This window comes from Nanorana parkeri, unplaced genomic scaffold (assembly GCF_000935625.1).
Source record: "Nanorana parkeri isolate BGI_ZX_2015 unplaced genomic scaffold, ASM93562v1 scaffold793, whole genome shotgun sequence".
In the NCBI taxonomy this organism is placed as follows: Eukaryota; Metazoa; Chordata; class Amphibia; order Anura; family Dicroglossidae; genus Nanorana; species Nanorana parkeri.
In genome coordinates this window covers 724,312-732,261 of record NW_017307061.1, presented here as the reverse complement: position 1 = coordinate 732,261, position 7,950 = coordinate 724,312, and positions in this window count along the sequence as shown.

Genomic DNA, 7,950 nt, shown 5'->3' with positions numbered 1-7,950 from the left:
ATTTTTGAACTATGGCATTGGGGTCCCCCGTGAAATTCCTAAAGTGGTCTGGTAAGGGATTTTCGGGAGGACCCAATGCTTTCTGTCCTCTCATGTCTGCAACAAAATGCTATATGACGCAGACAACTTAGAGCAGATAGATGACACAAATGCAACACATTCACATGCTCACCTTTGGAGTCTTTTGTGGAGCTGCTGAGAGTCTCCCAAGCAGGCAACAGCTTCTGGCAAATGTGGTGCAAAGCTCTGTTCTCCTTCGCAGAGTGCTGTCCTCCATTTTGATGGCCACACTGCATGTGAAAGGGGGACAGCTCACAGAAAAGGTATAGGCTTGTCTTGGTTTGGTCACAGGAAAAGTTTTTTGGCACTTAGAAATGTGACACTTGTGAAGTGCTTAAAACACGTGACAAAATGTGCAAACATGCAGCCATGGCACCCTTTAAAAGTATGCAAAATCCGTAGGCACCCCTGTCTGAAATGTAAAAACTATAAATGTAAAAATGACATGTGGTCCCTCCAAAATCCATACCAGAGCCTTATTTGAGATAGGATTTCCCTTGCAAAAAAACACACAAAAATGTGGGTTTCCCCTTAACGTCAGAGCCCCTCCCTTCACTTTAAGAGCCCCCTTTTACAGGATACCCTGGTTGAAAAAGGCTGGTCTAGAATTAAAGTGCCACACAGTAATATTCAAGTCCAGATATATGTTTATTCCAAAGGTAAATATTTAACAGAAACCAATGTATCTTAAGGGCTCCGCTTCACCCCCTTCTTCAGAGCTGGAATATAACATAACAGACAAAACAATAGTAATGGTAAATATTATCAATTATCAAAAACCAGTGATGGCATTTTAAAATGGGTGAGAGTATGGATTTACGGTTGTAAAAATGATGAAAATGCACTCTTAATATCATTGAGAAATTATAATATTGTCAATATCAGTTGTAACAATGAAATATAAGTTACAATAATACTAGCAATTTCGGCTGTAAAAATTAAATATTATGATGTTATCATTCAAGATGTAGATAATATAAAATGTATGAAATATAATAAAAGTAAACATATACAACCCCAATTCCAAAAAAAGTTGGGACGCTGTGTAAAATCTACATAAAAGAATGCAATGATTTGCAAATCTCTTAAACCCATATTTTATTCACAATAGAAAACAAAAAACATCCAATGTTTAAGCTGAGAAAATGTACCATTTTAAGAAAAAAATAAGGTTATTTTGAAATTGATGGCAGCAACACGTCTCCAAAAAGATGGGACAAGCAACAAAAAGGTGGCAAAGTTAGCGGTACTAACAAGGAAGAGCTGGAAGAACATTTTTTAACTAATTAGGTTAATTGGCACTATGTCATTAACATGATTGGCTATAAAAAGAGTATCTTAGAGAGTCAGAGTGTCTTAGAAGTAAAGATGGGCAGATGCAGAGGTTCAGCAGTCTGTGAAAAGCTACTTCTAAAAATTGTCAAACAATTTCAGAATAATGTCCTTCAACGTAAAATTGCAAAGACTTTATCATGACCTACAGCACATAATATCATTAAAAGATTGAATCTGGGGAAATCAGTGCGCAAGGGACAAGGCCGAAAAAAAATATTGGATGCTCGTGATCTTTTGGCCCTCAGACAGCACTGCATTAAAAACAGGCACAATTCTGTGATGGACATCATTGCATGGGCTCAGGAATACTTCCAAGAATCACTGTCTGTGAACACAGTTCCCTGTGCCATCCAAAAATGCAAGTTGAAGCTCTATCATGCGAAGAAGAAGCCATATCTGAACATAATCCTAAAACACCGCCATCTTCTCTGTGCCAAAGCTCATTTAAAATGATCTCTAACAAAGTGGAAAACTGTTCTGTGATCAGATGAATCGAAATTTGACATTCTTTTAGGCAACCATGGGCTACGTCCTCCTGACTAAAGATGAGAGAAACCTTCTGGCTTGTTATCAGCAATCAGTTCAAAAACCTGCATCTCTGATGGTATGGGGGTGCATTAGTGCTTATGTAATGGGCAGCTTGCACATCTGGAAAGGCACCATCAATGCTGAAAGATAAATCCAGGTTTTAGCATATGCTTCTATCCAGACAAGGTCTTTTTCAGGGAAGGCTTTGCTTATTTCAGCAGGTCTAGCTCAGCGCTGGAGGATTGGAGAAGGGAGGGAGACTGACAGTCACTGCTCTCTGCAGGAATATGATCAGTAAGTGAGCAGATTGGTGCATGCTTCTCCTCACTTCCCGATCAATAGAGCTGACCTGTGATAGCTTCTTTGTCACAGGTCGGCTCTAACTATGAGGATGAGTGGAAATCACTCCCCTCATAGTTCTCCTTTAAAGAAGAGAGTTAAAGAAGGTGGTTCCGAATATATCTGTTGATGCAGGATCATTTTCTTCCCCACCAAAGATATAATAGACATTGGACAATAGCTTTCTACATTCAGGAGTGATTCTTACTCCATGCAGATCTAGGATTCCAAAGATCGGGGCAGATAGGGGTAAATAATTGACCAGATTTTGCTGAGTATATTGGGCAATGTCATTCCAAAAGGACTTTATCTTAGGGCAGCTCCAGAAAGCATGATATAAATCTGCTGATTCCTGCTCAAACTTCAAACATCTAGAGGAACAGTTAACTCCTATCAGATAAGACCTATCTGGAGAGATATAGGCTCCATGATAGTCTCTTAATATAATTTCTCTATAAGTGGGCGCTGTAATTTTATTAGATGCTCTGCTAAAAGCTTGCAAAATCTCAATAGTATATACACTATATTGCCAAAAGTATTGGGACGCCTGCCTTTACACGCACATGAACTTTAATGGCAACCCAGTCTTACGGTCCGTAGGGTTCAATTTTGAGTTGGCCTACCCTTTACAGCTATAACAGCTTCAACTCTTCTGGAAGGCGTCCACAAGGTTTAGGTGTGTGTTGTGCCAATCTGAAGGCCACACGAAGTTTAGAGGTCTGTAGCTATTGACTCTGCAGACAGTTGGCGACTTCTGCGCACTTTAGCATGCGCTGACCCCGCTCTGTCATTTTACGTGGCCTACCACACGTGGCTGAGTTGCTGTTGTTCCCAGTTGCTTCCACTTTGTTATAATACCACTAACAGTTGACCGCGGAATATTTAGTAGCAAGGAAGGATGGACTTATTGCACAGGTAGCAACCTATCAAAGGTTTATAATCCGAAGGTGTGAGGTTTAAAGGTGTTGCATAGCAGCGCATCTGCATATAGGTAAATAATTCACATTTCATGAATGGGAAACACTCTGAAACAGCTGAAAAAATCAACAACTTATGATCAGTAGTTGACGAAAGGGACAAAAGGCCCCCCCTGGAAAAGCACCCTCTCTATGCATAGGGCATGTGGCCTGGTATGGTGGAGGGGGCGCTCGTTCATCCCCCTCTTCCTGCCCTGCCAGGCTAGTGCTCGGATTGAGGGTCTGGTTTGGAATTTTAGGGGGACCCCACTAAAGGGGTCTAGCATTACTTTTGGGAGGAACCCCGCACAATTTTTTTAAGGGGGTACAGCGTCGGGTCCTCCCTAAAATCCCTACAAGACCTAAAGGTTTTGTTATGATTTAGGAGGGGGACTCCGCACCATTTTTTTGTTGTTTACATGTCAGTTTTAATTCTGTTCGCTACCTCAGAGGTAGCAAACAGAATGACTGAGCCGAAGGCTTTTGATGATCCTTATATGAATAGGGGTAAACAGTAGGTAATGAACTGCCGAACATTTGCCTTAGCCGATCCAGATGTTGCAATCAGTTGAGGCAAACGGATTCTTCCCTTCGGTTCAGCCGGACGTGCTGAGGCTGTTAGGCCAAGCAGAAGGGAGGTGAAGTGAGCTGAATGCAGCTGATGTACGGCCAAAAATAGCTATACAGTGCTGCTGTGAATAGCCAAATAGGCTTCGCCTGCCTTCACTTCGGCTCGGTTATTCGTTTAGCTGCCTTCAAATCAGAATAGCTACTCGTACCATGGAGCCAATCTCTCAAATATCTAGTGGCTGCTGCTAATGTATATAGCTCCAAATCTGGGAAATTATGGCCTCCATCTTTCATAGATTGTTGTAATATATGGAGGCCAGTTTTAGAATGTCTTTTTCCCCAGATATGCCTCCAAAAGGCCTGGAGCAGCTTTTGATGATCTTCTCTTTTCAGGATAATAGGAAGCAATTGTACACAACAATTTTGAGAAAAAAATAATTTTAATAAAACTAATCTTCCCCATACATGCTAACATAAGATGGGACCATTTATCTAACAATTCCAAGAGAACTCTCACCACTGGGGGGACATTAGCTTTATAGAGTTTATGCAGATTTGTAGTAATATAAACCCCCAGATAAGGTATCTTCTCTTTACGCCATATAAAAGGATATAGCGAACTCCATCTGGGCCTAATGCTACTTGCTAAATATAAAGCTTTTGACTTTTCCAGATTTATGGAATATCCTGAGACATTCCGATAAACAGCCATCAGGGAAAGTATGTTAGGCAATGCCATCTTTAAGTTAGAAATGTATAAAATAAATAATTTTCACCTCCCTCTTTCCGACTTTAATATCCTTAAAGTCTGGCAAGGACTCTAATAATCTCAATATAGGGTCCAAAGCCAAATTAAACAAAATTGGTGAGGGAGGGCATTCTTGTCAGGTGTCCCTCAGCATATTTAGTGGAATAGAGAGATGGCCATTTATCAAAAGCCTTGTGACAGGGTTGGAGGAGCTGTATTGAATATACATGGCAAACATCAGCCAAATGCCCTATTGACCAGTAAAATAATTGCCTTTGAATTGTGGCTCTGTGACGACATCACAGTTGCCGCAATTACTGTACGTATTCCTACCGTCGAATGTCTATTTTGCACAAAGCCCAATTGGTGGATAGTCACTAATATAGGCAAACATTTATGAATCCTACTCGACATTATTTTAGCCAACAGTTTATAAGCTCCATTAAAAAGAGATATTGGCCTATAGGAAGAGGCTATTGTGGGGGTCTCTACCTTCTTTCAAAATTAAAATAGTACATGTTTCTTTAAAATCTGGAAAGGGAGTACTATAACTCAAGATCTTATTATACACTTCTGTAAGCAAAGGAGTAATGTCTGATAACAATATTGTATAAAATTATGCAGGAAATCCATCTGGTCAAGCAGTTCTATTACTAGCCAGTAATTAATTGCTGCCCGAATTTTATTGTTCAATATTGGAGCATTTAAGTTCTCCCTTTGCTCAGTTGTCAGTTTTGATAGAACCACTTTGGCAAACAGCGTATCTATCTCAATTAAAGATGGGGATTGTTTAGTACAAAGCTGATTATAATAATGTTCAAATTGGGCTACAATGGAAGCAGGTTTGGTGATTATATCTGCCAATTGGGGATCTCTCAGCTTCAGAATATGATGTGGTACTAGACATTCTTGCCAACAATTATTCCCCAATCTATAAAATGTATTTTGTGCGTAATAATGACTAGTCTGTACTCTTGCGGATACATGGGCATTAAGAAGCATTGCGGCCTCTTGACAGGCCATTTTAGATTGAAAAGTGTTATATTCAAGATGGTTCTACGTTATTCAATGTATCCTGTTTCTGTAGCTCCAAATACTTCTTATTTGCCTCTTTTCTCCTCCGAGACATATATCCAATTGTTTTTTTATGTAGATTTTACACAGCGTAAACGTGGGGGTGGGGGACTTAAAAATGTTTGGGTTTTTTAAAACTTTTTTTTAGTTTCAAAAAGTTTTTTATTTTTCCAATAAAGTAGTGGTTGAACAATGCACTAGCACGAACATCGTGGGCGTGCATAAACAGTAATGTAGACAATGGTATTGCTATACAACAGTTGTATGGAACATTATATATGGTATGTGATATAAATGTCTAGCAATCACCCTTCAACTTTTTTTATATGTGACTTTTATTTTTTTAAACTTTTTTAATTTGTTTTTACACTTATTGTTTTTGCTATCACATAGGGCAGCGGTCCTCAAACTTTTTAAACATGGGGCCAGTTCACTGTCCCTCAGACATTGCTGGGGGCCGGAGGGGGGCGTGGCTGTGGTGCTGCACCGCCACGCCCCCTCCCGTCCCAGAACAAAGGTGGGACGTTAGTGAGCAATTGCTGTGCGTTCCAGCAGCTGCTGCTCTGGTGTGAATAAGCCCTTACTTAGAGGGTATATATAAATATTTTTAACAACTTCTTTAATAAACAAAACATTTTTTTAATAATAATTGGGCATGTAGACTGCCCTGTCTTACCTCTCTACAGCGGCGTGCAGCTTTGGGAGAAGCAGGGAGATGACATCACTTTATATCCCAGTTCTCCTCTTATTGGCCTACAAGAGCCTGTGCTGGCGTGCACCCAAAGTTGGAGGGGCGCAGCCGCACTGGCGTTACGCTGCTAAAGGAAGCCTGGCAATTGGTTTGCCTCGGCATGCCCTGAGATGAAAGGGCGCAGCCGCGCAGGCCGAACACAGAAGCTGCCAAGCTTCCGGAACAGCCTGTGTGTCTTCCCTGACACCCAGACGGGGCCGGCGGAATGACGATCTCTCCCTGGACCCCACTGGTGGCTGGCCAGCAGGCCGATAGATTACTATATGTTGTTTAGGGCGGCTGGGCCTATTTTAACTGCTTGAAGACCAAGTGTTTAGACCCCCTTCCCATCCAGGCCATTTTTCAGTATTCAGCGCTGCGGTACTTTGATTGAAACTCATTCCGTTATGCAACGCTGTACTGAAATGAATTTTATACCATTTTTTGGGGACAGATAGAGCTTTCTTTTGGTGGTGTTTAATCACCACTGGGGTTTTTATTTTTTTACTATATTTCGGGAAAATTACAGAAAATTTTGAAAAAAAAAAAGTATTTTTTTACATTGTGTTAGGAAACATTTATTATAATCCCAATTTTTTGGTAAAATATAAAAGTCGGGGTCACGTCGGGTAAATAGACACCAAACATGTCAAGCTTAAAAATTGCGCGCGAGTGTGGAGCCACTAATTCCGCAAATACGCTCGCACCCTACTATCGGACCCACACTAAAATTGGCAAGTATGGTCTTTGCCAAGGGATTCCTCTCCTTAAAAAAAAATGTAATCTTTAATTTTGTTTCCTATTTTTTTTTCTACTTAACTTTATTGCTATTACATAGGGGGCTAAGAAACCCACCTATGTGATAGCAAAAGATGTGACAGGTCCTCTTTATGGAGACATCAGGGGTCTCCAAGACTCCTAATGTCACCTAGGACCCCTGAAGAAGCTGATGAAGCAGAGATCTGCTTCAATAGCTTCTCTCCAGCGTCTGAAGCTGGAGAGTGACACAAGAATGCGGAAGTAATGTAAAATACATCACTTCCGCATTCTTACAGCGGAGAGGGGACTGGAGGGAGGTCTTGTACCGACCTACCTCTGATCCCCTGTCCCCTCTGATCCCCTCAGCGGAGCACGGGATCAGCGTGACAACGGGAGGGGGGGAGTCACGGGCCGACCGCCCATACAAGCGATCCGCCTGCTTCATCAGCTTCTTCTCTCTGGCTATAGCAGCCAGATGACTGCAGGTGAATGCGGAAGTGATGTAATACACTGGTGTAATCTGCCACCCTCCCGAGCCGGTCCAGAGCCGCAGATGGGCTAGCAGATCCCGGGATTGAAGGTGAGGGGTCCAGGGGGGGCGGCACTCCAGGCAACGGCACTTCAGAGGGGGAGGAGGGCAAGCAAAACATAACATACAAGCGATCGGCGGCTATAGAGCCGCCAATCATTTGTATGTGAAACAGCCGGTAACGGCTGTGAAGAACGGACGTTTTTTTTCTGCCCGTGCACACACGCCAGGGGGCGTGCGCGAGCAGAAAAAAAATGCCGTCTAATTACTGCAACCCGCCCATGTGAGTCTCAGTGGCGTAACCAGAGTTATGGGGCGCCCG